The 14,898-nt window shown below is 39.4% G+C and overlaps 1 protein-coding gene across 2 annotated transcripts in view; it reads right to left on the bottom strand.

Moving 5' to 3' along the window:
* Positions 1 to 14,898, bottom strand: part of fibcd1b (fibrinogen C domain containing 1b) — a 242,341-nt gene that overhangs the window by 22,669 nt on the left and 204,774 nt on the right. The gene's annotated exons all lie outside the window — the stretch shown is intronic.

Here is a 14,898-nt window from a genome sequence, read left to right as displayed (position 1 = left end):
ACTTTGCACTGAAGTTGTAAAACAACTCAAATTAAGCATGAAAGCAGAGGCACCCAGAGAAAAAAAGGACTTTTTTTTCGACTGCACTTGAACCCTTAAGATGGCGATCATCATCATTACAAATGAAGCCCAGTCTCCTTTTTCTAAAGCTCAAACCGACTGAATCTAATTTGAATTCTGTCATTGTGGAGAATTGCACTCTGAGAGCGCCTTTTCTAGAGGAGAAGGCTAATTTGATGACAAACACAGCTGAAAGAAGCCATTATTATTCAGACACACAAGCTCACAGTCTGGGCACAGGCACTCTGCTGGATTTAATCCATCTCGGTAGGAGGTTTATTCCTCTTTTTTTCAATACACTTTATCTGCAAATCAGTGGGGGGGAATAATAAAAAATGTTATCGCTGGATAGCTTAATGCATGATTTTAACAATACTTATCGACGAGTACAAATACGCGTGTATAAGGAAAGACGATTTCAGGATGCATTTAAAGCAACATAAATTGCTCTTTTGCAGAACTACTTTTCTTGTCAAAGCTTCCTTTGAGAAAAAGTATCAATCTCCACAACCACCTAAGGGAAAAGTACCCTGCAGTGATTTGACAAACTTCAAAAGAAAGACTTAGCCTGTTTTTTCTTGCAGTAAAAAAGGAAAAATAAAATACCAGATGCAACACAACTCTATTTAAAGTATCTGCGGCATCCGACTGTATTTACATAACTTTAATTCAGTCCCTAATTAAAGCCCCAGAGAATCTCAGCGAGACTTTAATTCAGAATAATTAAAGAGGAAGACAAGTGGAATAACAACAGAGACTTCTTTTGGTAGGGATCTAAATGCTCAGGTGTAACTCTCTGTTAATTAAATGCTATTGTTAGGGCTTATTTAAAGTGGGCTTCTAATGCAAGGGAGGATTTTGAGGTGTTTTGCTGCAGTATTAACATGCTGATTGCTCCATGGGGGAGAGGCTCTGCACTCTTCTCACTGATTTGCCGTTTAAGAGGAAGCTCAGAGAGTCAAAAAACTGCGGTCCTCCTACTCGCTTTAGCTGTGCAATTAAAGTGCGCTTTCTTTATCTGGCTTGTTATGACTGGTTTCCATTCAGGGCCGCATTAAATCACAATGTTTCTCATTAAGGTTTGTTTAGAGTCGACTGTCAGCTTTATATTTATACTCTGCTGAAGATATCTATAATAGTTGTTATAATAATGAAAATAATTAGCATTTTTTCTATCACTATGTGCTACAAAGCTCCCAAAAGACCCGATCTATTTCTATACAAGCTTCTTTGGTTGTATAAGAAAATATTAGACAAAAAACAAACATTTAATCAGTGAAGAAATATAATTAGAAGCAGTTTCCTTAAGTCTGTAGACTGGATGTAATTTAATTTACTCCTATCATAGTGAATGTGATGAAATCACCAGGGCATGGTTGAGCTAAAATGTCTTTGTGCCTTTGAGATAAACAAAGCCCTGGTAACTCTCACCTTATACCCTTCATTATGAGCTGGCGTCACAGGAATATGAAAAGACAACATTTTCCTGTGAAAGCATTCATTATTGGCAGCATCACTCTTTCTTAAGCCCGGTATATACTTCTGCATTGAAATAACACCACAGTGGCCTTGTGCACTGATTTGTCTGTGTCGCTCTGGAAGCCAAGATAGTTTCCGCTTCTGTTATTTTCTGTTTGTATACAGGCAATCTCAGATTCCATCGTCAAACATCCCCTGATTATCGCCTTATACTTCTGGGAAATCAAATCAGAGTTTAGGCATCTTCTAGTACAATGTTTCATCAAATTGGTCAACTTTGCAAAGACTTGGGGTTAGATTGTAGATAAAAAAAAGTCGTCGGGCCACTCACACTATGCCAGGACACCCTGTATTGTACTTAAGCACTCTTGTCTCCCTTTCCTAGTCCTCTGCCGGCCTGCACTCACATCACTCCCAGCCTAACCGGGTCTGGACCTGAGTATGTCCTCGTGTCATGATAGGACAAACTCAGTTTGATTGTACTTTAATTTACTTTCAGGCTAGTTTTTGAGTTGTTTTGGTCAGAAATGGCTCCCTAATAATTAGAATCAGGATCAGCTTTCTAGGCCAAGTCTACATGCGCAACAAGGAATTGCTTTGCTCTTGATGTGCAGGAATTTAGCATTGAATATGAAAAAGTAATTAAAACTGAAAAAGTGTAAAAAAATTAAGATTTAAATATGTATAAGCTCTAGTTAGGTATCATTTCTAGTCTGTACAAGTCTGTGTGCATTGATGATATGGTTGTAGGATGTGCAAAGGGTGCAAGAATGCTGACTAGACATGATCAGAAATCTAAAAAATGCAACAATGCGTAGACAGATTTACACGAGGGATAAGATAAATTAGGATAGTCTTCACTAATTAGTGCAAATGTTCATATGAGGTGAGGCATTAACCACTCTGAGCTTTCTTACAGTATTTGAGCCACAGTAAAACAGTAAGAGGTGCAGAATATTTTATGTTAGGCAGGGCAAGTTTGTTGTCCACAACTAGTCTTACCTAACCTTGCAAAGCTGATGGATATGCCCGTTTCCGTGTTTCTCACTGGTGAATCCATCTTGCAAAGCTCCCGTCTGAACCATTTGGGCCCCGTTAGAAAGTGACAGGACCAATCAGCGTTGAGGGGCAGTACTATCGGGGTTGGTGGAGTTGTGACATAAGCAAGCAGCCACAAGAGGTCGGTGCAATTATGGCAGAAGACATTAGTGTGGATGCTGCTAAAGCGCCAGTTTTATCAGAACTTGACGACATTTTTTTTTAAAAGAAGAACAGAGAACGGCAGTGAGTTGTTTTCTTTCCAAAAACGACAAAAGTCATGTACTGACATGTTTACAGTCGCGTAACACAGTTCTGTATGGATTTACTCCTCAGTAGCGGCTACGTCACGTGTTTTGTTGCTCCGATTGGCCCGTAAAGATGTGACAGACAGAACGTTCATCCAATCACCCTCCAAGTTTTTTTCAAAGGCTCTGCCCTTTCCCAATCACTGTCTATGAGTGGTTTTCCAGATGCCAGGTTAAATCTTACCCTAACATGTAAAAAAAGGGCAGAAATGCATGCTGGATTATTTGTGTTCGGGAGGCCCATAAGGAGCCCACTGCTAATTGTTCCCCCTGGGCCCTAAAAGGGTATCTCCAGCCTGCCCCAGAGCTTTTTTTCCATTGATATAATACATCATTTTATCACCCACATTGTTATAATAGTGCTATCCAGCACTTTACATTATAAATGCATTACGACCTTCCTTGAACCTCTTTAGATAAATCTCCATATCACACATGCAGCTCCACACACAGCCACAGTTACTCAATGTCATCTAAAGAGAGGATAAATAATACCTGCAAAATCTGCATCTCATTTCCAAAAATCAATGTGTTTACTGATAAGGAATCTCATTTGGAGTGCCTGATTAACAAACACATCGATGGGAGGAAAATCTTTAAGCATTCTTTGGCATTAAATCATCCAGGTCATTACACTGTCTTTTACAATGTCTGCAGAGCTGAGAGGCGGATAGACTGAGGCTGTGTCTATGATGATTTATCGGATACACCCCTAAAAGTTGTCTAATTCACGCCCCTTTTATGACTATTATAAGAAAAACACAAAGATTACCCTCGATTCTACACATGACACATACTGATCTTATATTTCAGACACAAGAATACATGTGGGAGCCAACTATTGGTCTTCTTTTGTCAAAAATCAATAAAAAAGATAATAAAAATGATATATATCTGCAATTACCTCATTAAACTGGGTCATGGTAATCCATAAGTCATTTTCACAGCTCTGAGGTTTATATGGAAGAGGACAAATTTACGTTGTTTGGAAACACAAAGACGCCCATTCGTCATTTTTATCTTTTATTCACTCTGAAACGGCGTGTCGAGTCTCTGGAAAGTAAAAGTGAAACAAAGCTCAAATATCCCGACTTTGATTAAACTGTTACCACCAGAGATTCCTGCGCTTTAAATGTAATTTTACAGCTAATGAGACTGGCATCAATGATTCTGTTAAATATGTAGAAGACCTCCGTGAGACGTCACCGTGCTGATGCTAAAAGGCACAATTATTAATGATTTATTTGCTTTTATTTGAAAAGTATGTAGGGAGGAATGTATCAGATGCTTTTAGGGAGTGGGTTGCAGTCATAGTGCAGCACTACAGGGCATAAAGGAGAAGAATAAAAAACAGATCTCCAAACCCAACAGAGAAATGATTACACTTCTCTCTTGCCGCTTGTGACATTTCTACGAGTTAATTATTCATCATGCTTTTTCTCCCTCTGTTGCTGGGGGGCAGCTCTTGAGACTGTTTCAGCTGAAAAGGAGAAAGGGAGCACCACTCCTCTGTCTCCTCCTGCCATAACTCAACCCCTCCCTCATATTTTTGTCCCTTCTTTTCTCTCCTTCTTGCCTAATCTTCTTGTCAGGCTGTTTTACTCTACAGAGATTGCAGACTGGGAGGAGTTCGAAGAGTATTTCCGACGACATTTGCCGTGCCCTTTTGTCGTTTCGGGGGCGAAGCTGGTTGAGGAGGTCCGTGAACACGCGACGTGCTGTCGTGAGCGCTCAGGGAATGGAAATAGACTTGGTTCTCCCCTTGTCATGAAAAGATAGGAGCATGGGGAGAAAAACAGAGACAGGTGTGCACTGAACTCTCTGGCTCCGTACTCCCCCGGAGCCAGCGGTGACATTTGGTGGGACAAAAAAGCAGAAAGAATTTTAAGATTAACTGTCACACCTCTGACACGTCTGGAGCTGTTTGAGTTTGCTCCCGGAAGTTCCAAATCAAGATAGTGGGTGCAATCAAATTGTCTCTTTTGCTTAGGAAGGTTCAAACTCAGTCAGGTATTTAACATCAGCCTTGATAAGGGCTAAGCAAATTCTCTGATTGTTATAAAAAAAAAAAAGAGGATTCACTGACACCTTCTATTTAGCATCAGAAAAAATCAATATCACCCTTCCTAAAAAAGAAAAAATCTTGAGGCAGCAAAATCAAAGGCTATTAAAAGTAGGTAATTATTTTATAGGGCAGCACAGTGATAGGCACTGTTGTCTCACAAGTAGGTTCATGGTTCAAAGCCCCATTGGACAGGGCTTTCATTGTGGATTTGCACTTGTCTGGAAGGTCCAGTCACTAGATAATCAGTATTCCTGGCTACCATTACACCATGAAGACAAAAGAACACTGTGTATGGAAGATCCAGTCACTGGTTAATCCGTATTTCTGGCTACCATTACACCATGAAGACAAAAGAACACTGTGTCTGGAAGGTCCGGTCACTGGTTCATCAGTATTCTTGGCTACCATTACACCACGAAGACAAAAGAACACTGTGTCTGGAAGGTCCAGTCACTGGTTCATCAGTATTCCTGGCTACCATTACACCATGAAGACAAAAGAACACTGTGTCTGGAAGGTCCAGTCACTGGTTAATCAGTATTCCTGGCTACCATTACACCATGAAGACAAAACAACTCTCCAAGCAACTTAGACAAAAGGTTGTTGCAAAGCATAAGTTAGGGGATACAAAAAACTTTCCAAGACACTGAAAACCCCTGAAATTCAGTTACTCCATCGTCGAGGAATGGATGGAGTAAGGCACTTGTGTAAATCTGCCTTAATCAGGCCGTCCTCACAAATTGAGTGACCTATGACCACCTATGACTACTCTGAAGGTGTTACAAGCTTCAACTGAGATTGGAGAGACAAATCTGGACAGGAGTTCACCGTGAGGCATGTGGGAGACTCCATGGTGAAGTGGAGGAAAGGTCTTTGTTCTGACCAAAATGGGGCTTTGTGGCTATTAGACAGGACAATCTGTTTGGCACCAAACACTGCAGATCACCAAAAACACACAATCCCCTCTATGAAGTACAGTGGTGGCAGCATCATGCTATGGGGATGCTTCTAAGCAGCCAGCCCGAGAGGACTTGTAAACGGAGAGAGTAAAATGAATGATGCAAAATCTTGGAAAGTCCTGGAGGACAATCTAATTCAGTCTGCAACAGAACTACGGCTTGGGAGAGGATTTATTTTCCAGCAAGACAATGACCTAAAGCATACAGGGAAAGCTGCACAGAAATGGTTTAAAGACGACAAGGTGAATGTTCTGGAGTGGCCGAGCCAAAGCCCAGACCTCAACCCAATAAGGAAATTGTGGCTGGACTTAAAAGAGCTGTTAATGCTCGATGAGTGTCCAGGTGCGCACACCTGATGGAGACCTATCCACACAGACTCAGTGCTGTGATTGCAGCCAATGGTGCCTCTACTAAATACTGACTTGTTTGGGTTTTTTTTTCGTAAAAAAAAGTCAAATTAAATGGTCCATAATTAATTTATAAAATCAACAAAAGGGTCAAACATCCAAGGGGGTAAATACTTTTTATAGGTCAGGTTGACTGATCACTCTAAATTGCCCATAGATGTGAGTGTGAGCATGACTGGTTGTTTGTCTCTATATGTTGGACCTCAGATTGAGTGGTGACCTGTACAGGCCCTGACTGTCGCCTGATGGTAGCTGGGACTGGCTCTTGCCCTCTGGGACCCTGGACGGGATAAGCTGTGTAGATAATAGAATTATTTTTACAAATCATATTGGATACATGTAAGTAGAGGAGAGTTCTGTATCATACTTCATATGTTATTTGCTACAGGTAAACAAAAGTTGACGTTAGCATTAAACATTTACTTGCCTACATACATACATACTGATAGAATACTGAGTTGCTGTTTGATGGTAAGAGTTATGTTAGCTAGATATTGTCTGAATCTTTTAGTTGCAGGCAGGAGTTTTTAGCTGGATTTGTCACAGACTAAAAATGATACTGTTGCCTCCTTTTGACTTTTGAGAATGACTTTGCTTTATCAATATTTAATGCCTCTTTCTGCTGTCATTGTGTTAAATCCATTTAAAGTGTGTAGACAGGAAGTGCCATTGTTTACTGTTTTCATGTCATGTCTCACAGATGTGTATGACAATATTTAAAAGACAGCAGGGACTAAAGAGTGCATAGGAAAAAACCAGCAAAGACAACCATCTCATAAAAGCTTTCAGTTAAAGATGTAGCTGAGGTTGACTAAGGAGTTACTTTATAAGTTCGTTTGATTTTTTACTTTCCAATATCTTTAATTTAAAGAGGAACTAAAACTCAGGGTTTGAGGTGAGGTGCATCTACCCTGGAATATCAAAAATACCTTTAGAGAGTGGTGGACAGGACTGGAAGACACTCAGTCCTTCTTTGGTGAACCAGTCAAACACAATTCCTGTCCTCCAGTGTGCCCACGCCCTCATTTAGGTTAAAACTGAATGGTGTATGATTAGGAAACTGTGGTATCAACGTGACTAAATGCTACTGCTCACACTCGTTAGGTTAACTGGTGACTCTTAATTGGACATAGGTGTGAAAGTGCCCAGTTGTCTGTCTCTGTGATTGACTGGTGACCAGTCCAGGGTGTACCCTGTCTCTTGCCAGCTGGGATAGGCTCCAGCCCCCCACAACCCTGAACGGGATAAATGGTGAAGAAAATGTACTGAGACTGTTTTATATCTTTTTAACAACAAATGACAAAGGAGTACAAAAGAAAAGCTATGTAGCTTGGGGTTAAATCTCCAGAGGAGTTGAAAAAGGTGGGGAGAGGGGTCTGGCTGCAGATCGCAGATCTCAAAAGCCCTGTCTTGCAGACCACTACTGTAGCATGTCACATCTGTGAGGAAGGAACTGAGGTCATTTATTGGTGCAAGATGTTTTTTTAATAATTCATTTTCATTCATAAACAAAGTCTGGCTGTTACATTCATGGAATATCCACATAGCAAACATAACAGATGAAACATTTCATAAAAAGATAAAAGATCAGAGGTTCCAGGATTAAATTATAGATAGACCAGTTTTAGAAGAAGTTACACAAACGGTGGCTCGCCTTAGCTCTGTTAGCTTTAGCTAGAAAGCTTAGGCTAAAGCTAACATAGCTATGCTAGCTAGGAAATTAATGTTACTACATAAGCCAATGTAAATAAGATAGCTTTAGCAACGTGAGCTTAAGCAAATGCTAATGTAGCCAAGTCAGCTACATAAGTTACTTAGCTAACACAGCTAAGTTCGCTTTAGCAAATGTTGCATAAGCTAACTGAGCTAATGTGTCATAGTTAGCTTTGGCTTTAGCTACGTTAGCTACATCCCTATTTTACTTGAGTAAAATGGCTTTGAGATTCACAAAACTGTAAACGTAAAGCTGTAAAACTTTAAAGCTTACAAGGCTAATGCAGCTTTGTTGGCTTTATACTTAGCTTTGTTAGCTTCTACAGAGTTTTTTCCTGTGAGTAGACTGTTTAGTTGTGTTTATTAATGTTTAGTAATCAGGTTTTGCAGGTCAGGTTTTTTGGCTTTTAACTTTTGGAATTCTAACCCTGACCTTTGTCCTAAAACCCTAACCGGAGGGTTTAATCCAATATTATTCTTAAAGTTTAGGCATATATTTCCATTCTGAAAGTTGCTGTATCTCACAGTAGTGGTCTGTCATCTGCCAGTGTTGTGTTCCTATTCACTTTAAGCTAGCAGTAACTCTGAGATAGCAAGAGCTGTAGTCTGCCATGTCTGTTAACAGATCCTTCATGTATTTGCTTGTGCAATGTTTTATGGGTTTTGTTTTGTTTTTTTCAGATTTTGTGATGCTGTTCAGGAAAGTCTTCATTTTTATAGTTAACTCATAGGCCATTAGATTTGGGCTTGTACCAGCATGTTTTGTTTTTGTATTTTAGGCTTTTACATCCCTGAAGGCCCATCTGTCCTGTTTACCTCCATTCATTTTAGATGGCCCTTTTCTCTTCCCATCATTTGGGCAAGGTTCCCGGATTCATTGCTCTTATCAAAACTGTCTCCGTCAGCCACAGCATCGCACAGTCATGCTGCTTTTGTATTCAAAGCAGACTAAAGATGGCCGCACACTACAGGTGACTTTCAGGTGAATTTGCTGGATCTATTCGCCACCGCGGCAGGTATTAAAAGTGAGCAATTTAGTGACAGTAAACAGCATGCTCTGCTTGTATTTCTACCAAAATATAAGCAGAGCTGAGCAGACCTACATGCTCATTGACCAAGGAGCCCTGCCTATAGCTAACATTACTGTGAGAAAATTTGGGTTGAAAGACACAGCAATTTGAATTTTGGACTTTTTCAACCCAGCAATTTCCAAATGTGCATTATTAACCCTGAGAGAAGGATATGATTCGTAATATTTTAAAGGCTGCCAAGTTTTTGATCTTGGCTGTAAGAAGGGATATAGTTTAAACACATACGTTTTGGGCTATATTCTTTGAAGTGTAAGCTCCCAATCCTCCTCGGACAAATACATAAAGAACTTGGACAGTTTAAATCCTTAAACGTTACCCGCTCTCTTTAAACTCTGAATGGTAAATATTCAGCCATGCTTTAGATCAAATGGGATAAAGGTGCTGAGATGGTCCAATTTCCTAAGGAGGAGAAAAAGGAGGGGGGTTGTTCTTATTTTGCTATAGTGTGCTCGCTCTCATGCATGGGAGGCTGTTTCCCCTATATCCAACAGCATTTCCAGACTGAATATGAAAATTTCAGCCATACTATTTGTTCAGCAGAAAACGCAGTATGCCTCTCCCCGGGCTGAGTCTAACTTGGGAATAATGATCTTGGGAATGTTTGCTCTCTTTGCCCACAGCACCCTCATTATTCCTCTCAGGAGTCACTTGCTTCATCTTTGTAGAAAAGCTACATTTTGCAGTATACATTATTAAAACATATTGTTTCCTTTGAATCCTTATGGCTGTCTGGGTAGACAATAGCTCACTGAGCTGCATATTTTAGACCTGAAGCGTTAAACTGAATTAAATCCAAGCATTTAAATGGGACTTGTCTCGCAGTGCAAGCGGCGGAGGGGGCTCAGCATGACTGAAGGTGTGACGATGCAGCTATGTTGATCTGATGAATAGTGTATAGGATGGCAGCATGATGAAGAAGGGATTATGCGACTTATCTGTAATTCTTTCATTTCCCAACCCCACTGAGCGCAGAGTTGTTAATAATGTACTGTCTCTAAAATGGAGCTCAGGCCTGTGTTCATTAGTATTCTACGGTCGAGGGGAGTTTGTAAGTGGACAGTATGTACAGAGGAGGCTGTGCAATCACAAAAAGCAGACAGCAACTGAAAGCAGAGCTGTTTTACTGCAGTCCAGTGGAGCTATTAAGTGACAGAGATAGTCAGTTGAAGAGAGAAAATTATTATGGTGCTGCTCTAATGCAAGGTATAATTAAATGTTAATCCGCAACGAAACACGTGTACTCGGTGCTTTAAAATTCTCTTTTCCCATTGGGGGCAGCTCTGGCTGCAAGAAAATTATTTTAACTGGCAAGAGTTTGGATTACACAAAAAAAGGTTTTATGTGCCCTCATTGCCTTCAGTGAGGATAATATCAATCAGCAGGATGACCTATTTCCTCAGTGATTTCAGCCGTCCTTAACCCTCTGGTGTCAGTTTTTAAATAGACATCCATTATGAATGAAAATGTCCACCTCCAAAGACATCCATGCAAATAACACAGATGAATATTAAATTATGATATTATATTATATTATGTTTTGACTTTGAGGTTAAAAATGAAGTTATAATGGGAGCTTTTGTTTAGAATGGATTTTTAATTTCTCCCTCTCATTTAGGATCAGTAGGACCTCATTTAAAAACTCAGCTGTTTTTCAGAAAAGTCCACAAGTGTCCACAGATTGACCACAAAGACTTCATAAGCCCAGGCTTAGAAAAATTCCCATTAATTGATTTCTTGGAAAGTTTCCTTTCCAAAATCCTCACAAATACACTCAAATTGTAAAATATCACCTAATTACCATAAATTACCTTTAAATTTCTATGATAATTCTTGATCATATTTTTCAACAATACCACTAAAAGTACCCCAGATTTCTTTAAATATTACTCAAATGTTTTGGTGATTTTTTTTCCATAAAGCTCAAGCATTCCAATAAAATTTTCCCACAATAAAGGTTGGGATTAGGGCTAGAGGGTAAGGTAAAAAATATCAACCAATTACCAGAGAATTGCCACTATATTAAAGTGATACTTCAACATTTTGGCAAATTTTCCCATTGCCATAATTCCTATAGTCTTAGCAATAGGTTTGTTTCCTTTAGTTGTCAGTGCAAGCTGTTTCTAGATCTGGGGGGACCGACATACAAGCTGCACAGCTAACGCACAGGTCACAACTTGTCCACGAGAGTGTTTTGGAGTTGTTGAATTGTGTATTTGATGAGTTTGATGAGGGAAAGCAAAAACACCGTCTGCTTCCATAGCGTTAGCTGTGCAGCTGGTATATCGGTCCCCCCAGATCTAGAAACAGCTTGCACCGACAACTAAAGGAAATGAACCTATTACTAAGACTATAGGAATTATGGCAATGGGTGAATTTGCCAAAATGTTGAAGTATCCCTTTAACAGGGTTAGGGTTAAAGTTAGGGTCAGGATGAAAGGGTTAGGGTGATATACCATGTGATTACCAGAGAATTGCCACAATATGGCAAGAATTAACTGGGATTAGGGCTTGTGTAAGGTAAAAATATCACCTAATTACCAGAGAATTGCCACTATATATATATATATATATATATATATATATATCATAGCAATTACCTTTAAATTTATATAATTCTTGATCATAATTTTCAACAATACCACTAAAAGTATCCCGGATTTCTTCAAATATTACTCAAATTTTTTAGTGATTTTTTTTTTTCTGTAAAGCTCAAACATTCCAATAAATTTTCCCCCCAAAATAACACGCAAGTTCTTGAGAATTTTCAAATCCCCCGAAAATCTCGTATGATGTTCCTAAAAATTTTACAAATACATTCCCCCAAATTCAATAAGAAAAATGACAGAAATATCCCTGAATAGCCATCCCTGGAATTTCCAATATTATTCTTGAGAATTTCAAAGGATCCCCTCCCAAAATTCCTAGTCAAATTCTTAAAATGTATGAATAAGCTTCCATAAAATAACTACAAATTTCAAAGCACATTCCCTCAAGACATTCAAATTAAATTCCCAGAAATTTCAAATACATTTCTTAAATTTCCATGATAATGTTTGACAAAATTTGAATAGAATGGAACAGAATAGCCACCCAAGCATCAAAACAAATTTCACAAATTCCCATGAAGGAGGATAGAGGGTTAGGAGCAAATTACCACCTAATTACCAGAGAATTGCCACGGGGTGAATGGAAGGATTAGGGCTAGAGAGTTAGAGTAACTTACTGGATAGTTTCCACTTATTACTATGAAATTATTAGGTAATTTGAGCCCACTAAAATAAAGAGCTTCAAAAAATGTTATTCAAAATAGTGAGTATCACTTCACAATCTCTACACATAGTTAGCTGTAGAATTGAATGAACGTTGTGTTTCAGATAACCTTGGCTCAAATCTGCTTCCTTAAATGCACATGTGCGTTTGCTCTAAGAACTAATTCAAGGGTCGAATCCTTTCAGAGTGCACATTTGAAGACTGATACATCACTGCAGCATATAAAAGACTGTCTCATATAAAAGGCTCCTTCATATGAGTGGCCTCCTTTATCCTCACCAACAAAGGACCCATCCTGTGTATTCTCCTTGGTCCAACCTTTTCTCAGATTGAATGGGCACCATTTTAAATGAGCTGGTTTACATGGTTGGTTGTGCGTCATTAGTTGTTTTTGATATTGCTGGTACAAAGTTGAGGATTTCAGGTGGCACTGGCGACACTAAAGGCTGGACAAAGATGAAAAAACCTCTGTAGTCCAGTCTGTGTTATTCCAGATCAGCCATGGCCGACCACACAGGCTGGGTCCTTCAAAGAGTCCTCCTCCTGATGTGAAACATGGCTTATATCTGTGGCTTTGTCTTTTAAATTACCATTCATACAACCTTTAGAAAACATCAAATGTAAAATCACAGGTCAATTTTAAAAAGAGTCCAGTGGATTTTAGAGCTGTGGGCCGTGGCTAACCACGCAGTAGATCCACTCGGGACTTTGTGGGCGTTAATCGCCTAAAGCTGCTTCATTACTGATTACATTGGCTTCTATAGTATAGAACACAATACAAATCTACAAATTTGCACATCAAAGCCGGTTAAACATCATCTACATCCCTCTGATTGTACAGCTGAATTTATGTTGCTTTCTGATCCCTATAATTGATGAGGTGAGACTGAAACAACACCACCTCCTTGCTCATTTAAAGTTGAACTCTGCTCGACTTCCTCCTGTCCCCGAATCGCTGAAATCTCTCCACCAGCTGTCACTCCCTTCTCCGGTGCACCTCGTCTCCCAGCACTCATTTGAAATGAATGAGCGCCGGTTGCTTTGTCTCTCGCTGCTACTGCCAGCAGGAGCTCACAGTGAGACACGCGAGAGGCGACATGTTTGCACATGTTGCTTATTGAACAATTTCATGTCATGTTTGTTTGCCTCAGCAAATACTGCAAGTGAGCTTGATATGGAGCTTATACCTTTGAAGACATCTCCATCATCACTTATGCAGTTTTCCTGACTATTATCAACAAAATGACATTATTTAAAGAGAGGTTAGCGTAACATTCAGAATGCTAGTCTAACCCAAGCATGCGATTAGTCTTGATTAACACCATATGATTACCTGTCAAGCTAACATTTTTGCTTTCTGTTTTACAGAGCAACAATGCTCAATGCGCCCCATTTTCTCTTGTATTATCCTCAGCGTAAGAAATGTTTGTATTTAATTTTATCTTTCAGGCTGCAAGATGCATAAATAGATGCAATCTTTACCATCTTGTATTGGCAGTAAATGACTCACTTCTAATTTTTACCCCAGTCCATTCCCTCATATTCGAGTGCCCATTTCCCCTCACAACAAACTCACAGTTCAGGGGATAGCAGTGATTTTCTGTCCTTTAGCATATGTAAGATCATAGCTAACTTTGGCTTTAATCAAGATCTAGCGAACGGTTTAGAAATTTGTGCTTTCTACATCGTCACATGTTACATTATTAAACAGTAAAATTTTATCAGCCACTTTCTGGTATGAGGTAGAACTTCCAGAACATCCAATCTCCCTCCAGGTTTTTTTTTTCAAAGGCTCTGCCCTTTCCCAAACGCTGTATATTGAAGTTTTCCAGATGGATGTGTGAAACAAATCCATCTGGCATGTCAGATTACTGCTTCAGTGCTTCTGTTGCAAATGAGACAATGAACAAAACTTTTAACTTGATAAAATAATTTGCAGGTATTTAAAGCTTTCTCAACTTTCCCTGTACAAAATGTGCACTACACTACACTACAGAGTGAATTTATGCGTATTCATTTATCACTGGCACCCAGTATATCGTTTTTTACCATCCAGGTTGGGGCGAGACCAGGTAGAATAAAATGTGGGACATCATATGGAAAGGTCTATAGCTTACAGGTTATCAAATGTGTTTTTGTAACATGAAAAATGCCCATATTTTTCTTCTGATCCCCACTCTTGTATACAGAAAAACCTAGGGGTGTGAAATCAAAGGGGAATTGCACATGTGATTATAGTCAGTGTCAACCAACAAACGAGATACATTCCTCTAAATTCAAATAACACATTGAAACTTTGACAAGAGGTATAAGTTTCTCAACTCATCTGTGACTCCCTGCATGTTTATTTCCCTCTAATCATCTCAGCATTTCACCGGTGAGACCCACGTGGAATTTCCTCGTGTATTCAGGTCCCGTTATGATATATTATGCATAAAACATTGCCTTTGCTCTAAGATTAATTCATGCAGACATAATTGAGCACAGAGGAGGGAGCCAAAATGTCTG

Source organism: Cheilinus undulatus, linkage group 17 (assembly GCF_018320785.1).
Source record: "Cheilinus undulatus linkage group 17, ASM1832078v1, whole genome shotgun sequence".
NCBI lineage: Eukaryota > Metazoa > Chordata > Actinopteri > Labriformes > Labridae > Cheilinus > Cheilinus undulatus.
This window is presented reverse-complemented; position numbering and strand designations above follow the sequence as displayed.